Here is a 10,000-nt window from a genome sequence, read left to right as displayed (position 1 = left end):
AAAACCATTCCCACTTCCATACTTTAACTGTTAAAGGGAGAATCAAGTCTATACTAAAGACTCATGTCGAACCATTTACAAACATTTCAACAGGCTGTTTTAATGAAAGTTAAATCAAACGGAAATCTATCTTTTTTCCCTAAACAAAATTATATAGATAAATTTCTATTTCATATCAAGTTATTGAAATTTTAATCTCTCCATAATTTAATTTTACCTTTTTAATTTCATACATGAGAGTTTACTCAACAATGCTGTCACATAAGGCACCGTTTGTATTTATAGAAAACTATATGGGCATCATAGATTATATCATCCCGAGATAAACTTTAATTATATTCCAAATATCACTTTCCTAGATTAGAACCCATTGAAATGGTGTTTATCCCATCCACTTTTGAAGCTGAAGTATAATTTAACTTTTCTTTATTAAAAGTAATAGAAATCCACATGTATTACTTTACTTATTTCAATTTTCGATACCAATATTAAGATCAATGAAGTACTTTTGAAGTTTTTATAGTTTAAATAGGAAATATTTTTCTAATGGTGTTACTTTTTTTAAAATGTTATATTTTTCATTGTTTCCTTTCTTCATTGGGCTATTCTCCCTGTTGGAGCCCCTGGGATTATAGTATCCTGCTTTTTCAACTAGAGTTGTAGCTTAGCAAGTAGTAATAATAATTATAATATTGTACGTAGAGTAATGAGTCTAAACTTCGCAAAGAAAAATAAAGTTTAGTAGAGTGAAGAATCATTCAGCCTTTAATTAATAGGGGGAGAAAAGTCGAGATGAAAACAGGACAAACTATCAATCTCTGTCTGTTGACGATCTCATTATGTCTCACTTCTCACTGGCAATACGATTTCTTCTTGTAGGGGCAGTCATAAGTAGATTTAGACAGGACTATGCTCTCTCTCTCCCTCCCCTCTCTCTCTCTCTCTCTCTCTCTCTCTCTCTCTCTCTCTCTCTCTCTCTCTCTCTCTCTCTCTCTCTCTCTCTCTCTCTCTACTTATTCGTACGTACATGAACATACGTGTGTGTAAAATATATATATATATATATATATATATATATATATATATATATATATATATATATATATATATATATATATATATATATATATATATACATATATATATATATATATATATATATATATATATATACATATAGAGAGAGAGAGAGAGAGAGAGAGAGAGAGAGAGAGAGAGAGAGAGAGAGAGAGAGAGAGATACATATATATATATATATATATATATATATATATATATATATATATATATATATGTATATATATATATATATATATATATATATATATATATATATATATATATATATATATATATATATATGTATATATATATATATATATATGTATATATATATATATATATATATATATATACATATATATATATATATATATACATATACATATATATATATATATATATGTATATATATATATATATATATATATATATATATATATATATATATATATATATATATATATATATATATATATATATATATATATATATATATATATATATATATATATATATATATATATATATGTATATATATATATATATATATATATATATATATACATATATATATATATATATATATATATATATATATATATATATATATATATATATATATATATATATATATCGGGTTATTCTACCTTCGATCGAGAATTGCTGGCAGTGCACTTGGCTGTCCGTCACTTTCGCCATTTCTTAGAAGGTACGCCCTTCGTCATTCGCACAGACCACATGCCTCTGGTGTACGCCTTCACTCGTCAGTCTGACGCCTGGTCCGCCTGTCAACGCCGACATCTCTCCGCCGTGGCTGAATACAATTGCACCCTCCAATACGTCCCTGGGAAAATGAATCCCGTGGCCGATGCCCTGTCAAGAAACACGTTGGCTGCCATTCAACTGGGATTGGATTACAACGCCCTGGCTGAAGCCCAACGACAGGATCTAAAGTATCAAGCTTGTAGGACATCCTGCACGTCCCTCCGTTGGGAAAACTTTCCCCCGAAGACTCCAACACCACCCTTCTCTGTGACGTCAGTACTGGTAGACCGCGACCTTGGATTCCTGCTCCCATGCGCCGACAGGTGTTTGATTTCATTCACGGCCTTTCACATCCCTCGTGCCGTTCTACTGCACAGCTGGTGAAGGCAAAGTTCATTTGGCACGGCATTTCTAAGGATGCTAAGGATTGGGTCCATGCCTGTACTTCTTGCCAAACTTCCAAAGTACATCGACACACATATTCAGGAGTGGGCACCTTTCCTCAACCTCAGCATCGTTTCGCACACATTCATGTCGACGTTATAGGCCCCCTACCCACATCACAAGGACATCGTTACCTGTTTACCGTCATCGACCGCTCCACTCATTGGCCTGAAGCCATTCCCATGGAAACTGCAACGTCCGCCTCTTGTACATCTGCCTTACTCTCTGGATGGATTTCAAGATTCGGTATCCCTGAGCATATTACTTCTGACAGGGGAACCACTTTCACCTCTCAATTGTGGACGTCATTAGCGAATCTCCTGGGCATCACCCTACATCAGACAATGGCCTACAACCCCGCTGCCAATGGAATGGTTGAACGTTTTCATCGCACCCTCAAAGCAGCTTTGATGTCCCGCTTCAAGGATTGCAACTGGTTTACTCAGCTTCCCTGGGTCCTCCTGGGACTAAGAACCACTCCTAAAGACGCCCTCGACGTCTCGGCAGCAGAAATGGTGTATGGCGACCCGTTGGTCGTCCCTGCCGAATTTTTTCCTTCTACAACATCCTCCGACGATCTCCAGCGCAAACGTCACGTCGTGGGAAAATTTACTCCGTGCCGCCAGACTTACAAGCCCCCAGTGAAGCATCACATACCAACGGACTTGCACTCTGCAACGCACGTCTTCTTGCGCAACGACACCAGCAAGCCACCACTAACGCCCCCTTACACTGGCCCTTTCCTTGTGATCCGACGCAGTCCGAAAGCATTCCTCCTAAACATTCGGGGCAAAGAAGACTGGGTCTCCATTGATCGTCTAAAACCTGCATATCTTCTGCCAGATGACCCGCCTACAGTTCGCCTCTCTAGATCAGGGCGCCCTATTTAACATGTACAGTATGTCATTTTTAGGGGGGGAGCCATGTACCAACCGTGTGTCACACAATTGTACATAATTATTTTGTATATATTATGCTTGTATCTGCGCTATTCCCTCGCACTAAAAAGAACCTGAATGATCATGTCTCCGGTTTTGCTCTGTGACATTGTCTGTCTCTCGAACAGGTTATGTCCTGTTGCCTTGAGGTTTTGTATATAAAGGAGAGTGTTCTTTAATAAACAACTCAGTTGATTGCAACCTGCCTTTGAGTTCACAACCCTCTCTCGGCCTGTCACAGTCTGTATAGTGACGTAAGACGGGCACACATTGAAACTTTTTCATTGATGTAATTAGGTTGGAGGTTATTTGCCAGTTACTTTTCATCATGAGTTTTCATGATTAGATTATACATTTAAAAATGTCTGGTCTGATAAGATAGGAATTTTAGAAGAGACACTTTCCATTTCTAATAAGCTGTAATATCATTAATTGAAATCTAAACGAAAACAATCAGTGAAATGGTTGTCGCCTAAGTCACTTCCGAGTCTTACGGCAGCAGACTAGCAAAAGGAGAGCACCAAGCAGGTATGGCATTATTCAGAAAATTATCGCAATTTTATTGAATAATACGTGCTATATTATGTATATATATATATCTTTTAACTCTGTTGCTTACCGTATGTTTAACCATGTTGACATCAAAAGAAGTCTATTTAAGGTTTGATGAGGTCAAATTCAAATTCTGTATTGAGAAGGTTAGTGTCTGGTTACTCTCTCTCTGTCTCTCTCTCTCTCTCTCTCTCTCTCTCTCTCTCTCTCCTCTCTCTCTCTCTCTCTCTCTCTCTCTCTCTCGTACAAGGGATAATGCTGTCATTGCTCCTTTCACTGTGTGATGTAGGCCTTATCTAAAGGTCTTTTGTTATTTTTTTTCGTCCCTTATCTGCAACTGTAATTGTTTTAAAACTATCCCTCCATTCGTCAACGTTCTTCATTTTTGCTGTCCACTCTCTCGGGTTTATTCTTAAAATAGGGCTGAATGGCCTTTGCTGTCTCGGTGCTTGGCGTAAAGCCTAATTCCTATAATACAATTTAATATTAATAACCATCACTATGCTCGTCTTTTTTCTTTTTTTTTCTTTGTAATCCATTTTACTCTCTCTCTCTCTCTCTCTCTCTCTCTCCTCTCTCTCTCTCTCTCTCTCCCTCTCTCTCTCTCTCTCTCTCTCGTGGTAGTGCTAGGGATTTAATAATATCGGGCGGGATTTTCATATTTTCTTAACACATAGGATTATGTTTTTATTTCTTTATATTCAAAATCAGAATGGACGTGGTTCATAGATCCCGGATCTAACAGAGAGTGCACAAGGTGACATTACGTGCAGATCACCCTGAGATTATTAGCCAACGTGGAGCGATAATTGGCATGAGAAATGCTGGAATGAAGAAGACAGCCTTTGCTAGGTTCATGGGGCTCAATGTTAAAAATATAACCAATTAGATAAATAGATTTGATGGCGGGAGTAGTGTCGTTACCCGTCCAATAAATGGTCTACCAAGAATTCTAACTGCTGAAGACGATCAGCGAATCTTTCAAACTGATGGAGAGGCCACACTTCTCAGTTGTTGACCTAACTCAAGAACTGGGTTACCTTGCAATCCCGAGACAAAAAGACGCCATCTTAATGAGAACGGTTTTCGGTGTTGTATCCCAGTTATAAAAGAAAAACTTAGTCGGGAAAATAAGGAGGCACGATAGGAATTTGCAAGAAGATACACCCAGGATGTGTATGATCAAAACTTTTGGAATTCTGGCATCTGGACTGACGAGAAGTATTTTCAAATAATGGCAGCAAAAAGTCGGATATGTTGGCGACCTATGAACACAAGATTTGCTCAGCAAAACACAAGAATTGAAAAAAAGTGGACGACAAAGTGTTAGTTTCAATGGTTGGATGTGGTCTGGGGGACTAGGAGACTTGACAAGGATAAATGGCAATCTGGATTCCGTGCAATATATAGAGATTATCGAAACAATTATTCCATCTATTCGTGCAACAGCAACTCCTGCCCCAAATCCAGTTTATTTTGTTCATGATAAAAGCCCCATCCATATAAGTAACTTAGTCAGGGGATGGTTTCAAGAGCATTCTGAGATTATTGTCATAGACTGGCCTAACAAAGGCTGCGTCATCAATGTAATCGAAAACGTGTGGGCAATGATGGTCAAGACATGAGATTTACAGGATGAGCGAACTCAAGAAACAATATTTAATCATGCATGCATGAAGTCTCTAATATTATTACTATTATATTATTATGATATAAGCCCATTATTATAATAACCCAATGAGGAAAGGAAATAATGATATAAGTAAGTTACAGGAAAAGTAATGAACAATTGAAAAAATTTATTTTAAGAACAGTAACAACATTAGAATAAACCTTTCATATATAAACTATAAGACTTAGAAAAAAAAGTGAAGAGAAATAAGAGAGAATATAGAAGTCATTGACTATCTATTGGCTTTGACTGTCTGCCCAATGCTCCTGCTATTCATTAGTGACCTTATAACAAGATTTACTCAAACTATCAAATAACATTATTTTTGTCTATCGGTTAAGGATGATAACATTATCTTGCCCTAGTAATTTTTTTTTTATCCTTTATTTACCACATTTATATACTTGAGAGATTGAGTAAGCAAATGGGACGCCCTTCCACACGTATGAGAAAGTTCTCATAGAGCTGCAGCATAGTCACCATATCTGATAATGAGTGCCATGACGTCATAAGCAAGGAATTCGTTAGAAACTCTGACTACACTGTAGCAGACGTTGTATTACCAGTTAGGTTGATATTGTTTTCCTTCACCATGACGTCAAAATGCTCTTTTTCTATGGTAAATATATTGCTCCCAGAACACATGAGCGTTGGTATAGAGGGGACCTACTAGTCATTCTGTGCTAAAATAAACTAGAGAGTCATACCCTCAGAGACTGATGTCTATCCGTTATCATGTTTGATTAGGATTTATGGTCTTGAACACACCTAAGGGCTTCTTCACTTAAGGACTCTTCATAGTTTCTTTAAATGTGAACATAATCAGAAACATATAAAAAGGAGAAAACTCAAAATTATCTTTTAGAAATTGAAACTTTTACATTGACCTTTAAATCTGGGTTCTTAGGAATATAGGGACATATGTAATAGCTTATTTCATAGCATATACATTTTTCTTACTTTGACATAGGACTTAGGCTTTTGAAAACCTATGATGATGACCGCTGAGTGATCCTCCATAACATCTGTAAAAATGGTCTGCAAAATTTTAAATAGGGCAAGCCAAGAAGAACAACAAGAAGAACAACATCAACATCTCGGATAGCCCATATACCACTCCGCCAGTGAATATTCACCGGTAATAAGACGGTGATACAAAATTAAGGATTGGAATAGTTTATTGAATTTGGGCTTTAAGCCAAGCAATTGGATAGCAAAGGCCATTCAGCACTTTGAAAGGAAGAATACGCCCGACCGAGGGAATGACAAGAGTGAAGAAAACATACGTAAAAATTTTCGTTGCAGCCCGGGGCAGAAGGGATGCTGCAAAGACACTTAGATAGTGCATACATTACACCGTGTAAGGTGCAATGGCGGCATTATTCTCCGTATGAGGCATAATTTTATAAATGCTGTGTGGAATAAAACATTTAAAAAATCAAATACATTAAAAGTAAGTTCAGATCATGGAATAATTAAGATTCACTCTCAAATACAAACTATGATGCTAAAGGATGACTAAGGTGATAAGTCCTGAAATAAAAATCACGATGTTAAAAGATAACATAAACTAACTCCTTTATATTTTAAATAATTAAAAAATGGAGTTTCTTTTAGAAGGTTTATAACACTAGTCAAATCAGTATCATTATTGAAAAGGTCACAAATATATCTATCAATTAAGCAATATCCCCTTTTAAGTGTTCAAGCCTGGTGCAGTGCACCAGTTGTATGCTCAAATGAAAAAAAAAAAAAAAATCACATTCAACCCTTACTGGATCACACCCCCTCCTTCTCAAAGATATTTTTGCTTTGGCAGACTATGGCTACTCCTCAGCCTACACAATACATTCCTCCCAAAAGCTTGACTCTCACATGTTTAGTTTATTAAAATACTCCCCAAAAATACATCATTTGACCATGCCCGCGAAGTCCTTTGCCATTAGTATCAATATTACTAACACTGGGATTTAATTTCTGTGCTCTGCTTGGCACATCCGGGTTCAAGTCCCATTAATGGCTATCGTGGTGTTAGATAATAAAATTTCAGGATATCTAAAATGATTTCTTGGGTAGGTGTTAGTAGTGTGGAATGGCCCTCAAAGATCCTAGCATTTGGCATAATGGTTTAAATTACACAGACTACTACTAACAATGTGAGCCTGTGCAAATCGAATTAGGCTTCCAATGGTACAGTATAAGGAACAATCCTTTTTCAGAGAGTCGAGCTTTGTAACAGAAGACTAGCAGTGCCCATTTAATCCAATTTTGAAAAAGGGAGAAATCATATATCTTAGCATTATTTTTTGTAATGAATCTTTGGAAAAAAATAAGATCCAGAGAGAGGTTTTTTTATGGTATGCTACACAATTCTTCATCCACTGTTATAAAATACTTCTTATTGCTAATTATTTCTGGATTAATCCTCCATCCCGTCTAATTCACCCCGACTACAAGTAGAAAGGCGAGAGAAAAACAGCAGGGCAGAAGAGAAGGAATATAGGAGGAAAGAACGGAACCTCTGTAATATCTATCTACATGGGAAAAAAATAAACAGATCAATAACATACTCGTAAAAGTTAACAATTACTATAGGTAATTTAATATTCGACTGGTATTGCGCTCCCAGACACGTGTCGTCCAGAAAGGGGTGGAATGGAAGTCTCTCTCAAACACCCGAACATCCATCAATTTATATGAGTGACTGTACTTCGTCTCACTAAACTACGGAAAGGGCTTATTACAACTTGTGCTGTTGACAATCTGAACAATAATCTAAGTGCCACAACTGCACAAACAGCCTTCCATGTGTAAGGTATATCTTGTTTCAGCTGTCAAGCACTGACAAAAAGGGTAAGGACCGAAACTTGGCTGAAATCATTCAAAGTGAAGCAATTAAAAGAAAAATCTTCTCTTCCTGAATATTACATAAATATTGCAGGACACCAACAAGTTCAAGAAGCACCCCATTCAGTTGCAATGATGAAAGATGGCATGCATATTGCAAGAGCAGCCAGACTGTTTCTCAACACGGGACAAAACCCCAGTTATTCCAGTTGATCATCAAGTATTTGCAATTGCTTAGCAAATCTAAAGGGAATGGGAATAGACTGAGCAACGAGGGAATACAAAAAGAAGAACTTGAAGACTTCATTAGGAGGAGAAATGATTGGAGTAAAGTGGATGACGTGATAAAGATCCCAAATAATTCCCACATTGTGAAAATAAAGTTGGAAACACCAAAGACGACAAAGAGAGCAATAGAAGCCGGACTCTCCATAACTTGCCAATACATCCCAAGTCAATATAGTAAACAAGATATGTTTGTGAAATTGTCATTTTGCCATGAATACTATTTTTAAGATCATCTGTATAGGGGTTGTTGTGCCCTGAGGTAACATCTCTGCCTGGTCTTTGCCAGACGGGGGTTCGAGTCCCGCTCAGACTCGTTAGTGCCTTTAGCGTCTGCAACCTTACCATCCTTATGAGCAAAGGTATGGGGGATTTAGGGAGCCTATAGGTCTATCTGCTGAGTCATCAGCAGCCATTGCCAGGCCATCCCTGGTCTTAGCTTGGATGGAGAGGGGGCTTGGGCGCCTATCATATAATATATATGGTCAGTCTCTATGGCATTGCCCTACTTGCTAGGGTAATGTCACTGTCCCTTGCCTCTGCCAATCATGAGCGACCTTTAAAGATAAAAACTTCAAAATATGCTTTGAATGCTTATCATATACATAAAATGAATGGAACAAAAAATACAAAGACATGTGCTAACTGCAATCAACAACAGAGAGCTTTAGCAGCAAAATATCCTAATAGAAAGGATCCAACATCCACTGTAAACATCGTATAATTACACCAAAGTAACCAATAGCAATAAAGTGAATTTTCAAACAGCATTCTAAAGAATATAAATAATGAAAAGGGAATTGCCATAATAACAAATATAGCAATAAAATTGGGATACCATCAAGGAAGATCCAACCCTTCAATAATAAACAGTATATTATCAGATATTGATCTGCCAACAATGTATTTCTCTGAATAAATAAGACAATAGAGTTGTAATATTAAAGCAGGTGAGTTTCAAGTATTTCAGAATATACAACAGGATATGCAGGATTCCACACAAGATGAGGAGAGCTTGAAAGAAAGTTCCGAAGACTTCAAACACGGACATGAACTGCATTCGGATTAAAATTCACAAATTCTTTTGTAAAGAGATATATGCAATTTGCAAGAAACGCAGTATTTATCAACAGGAAAAATACAAGCCTTACTGCAAAGACTCCCAGGTCTCTCCAACTCTCCCATTTTGCAAAATCCACAAGAATCAACTTCAGCATAAAAAAATACTATGCCGGTAGCGAGGAATACCGGAAAAAAAAAACTAAAAGAAAAATAATCGTTTGTTGTACAAAGTTAACTTTACGACCATAATAAGAAAATGATTATCATTATGTAAATAAAAGTATAGCAAAACCACACTTTACATTACTCTTGATATTTTCTAACTTTCCAAACCATTCCATACCATTGATACCTAGTTAACAGCCGTCACTCT

This window comes from Palaemon carinicauda, chromosome 10, assembly GCF_036898095.1.
Source record: "Palaemon carinicauda isolate YSFRI2023 chromosome 10, ASM3689809v2, whole genome shotgun sequence".
NCBI lineage: Eukaryota > Metazoa > Arthropoda > Malacostraca > Decapoda > Palaemonidae > Palaemon > Palaemon carinicauda.
The sequence above is the reverse complement of the archived record's forward strand: the minus strand, read 5'-3'. Positions refer to the sequence as shown.